Here is a 553-nt window from a genome sequence, read left to right as displayed (position 1 = left end):
TACCACCAAACACATTTTGCATCACAATCCAGCAGGTGGCAGGCCAACAGCCATTTTCAGCGCCATGGACAGGATGTCTGTGAAACACATTGGTAGCAGGAAAACAACCAAATGTAAAACGATTACTTAAAAAGTTTAGTCAGTTCAGTTGAAATGTCATGGCTTCAGTCGACCATGATCTTCTTTGGTTGACTACAGCCCTAGTTCAAGTAGATAATGCTCTTTCGGAGTACACATATACTATTTTACATGCCTGCTCGTTAAAAGCAGCACACACCAAATGTTGATCTTGTCTCAGAGGACATGTGTCCTCGGTTGTCTGTTTAACATTTGTCCAATAAAAAGCAAAATTGTTTAAAATCTTCTTTCTTTGTAGTTTAATATAGTATATTTGTTGATGCTCACCTGCTCACGTACAGTATGTATGTAGATCCGAAGAATTCCAGAATCCCAAATATTTTACTGTGAGATATTTGGTGTACCAATTTTTTTTTTTGATTTGTTCAGGAACTTATTGGTATCAGAATTTACTGTGATCAAAAGTTGGCATACC

Source organism: Cynoglossus semilaevis, chromosome 14 (assembly GCF_000523025.1).
Source record: "Cynoglossus semilaevis isolate Cse_v1.0 chromosome 14, Cse_v1.0, whole genome shotgun sequence".
Taxonomy (NCBI): domain Eukaryota; kingdom Metazoa; phylum Chordata; class Actinopteri; order Pleuronectiformes; family Cynoglossidae; genus Cynoglossus; species Cynoglossus semilaevis.
This window is presented reverse-complemented; position numbering follows the sequence as displayed.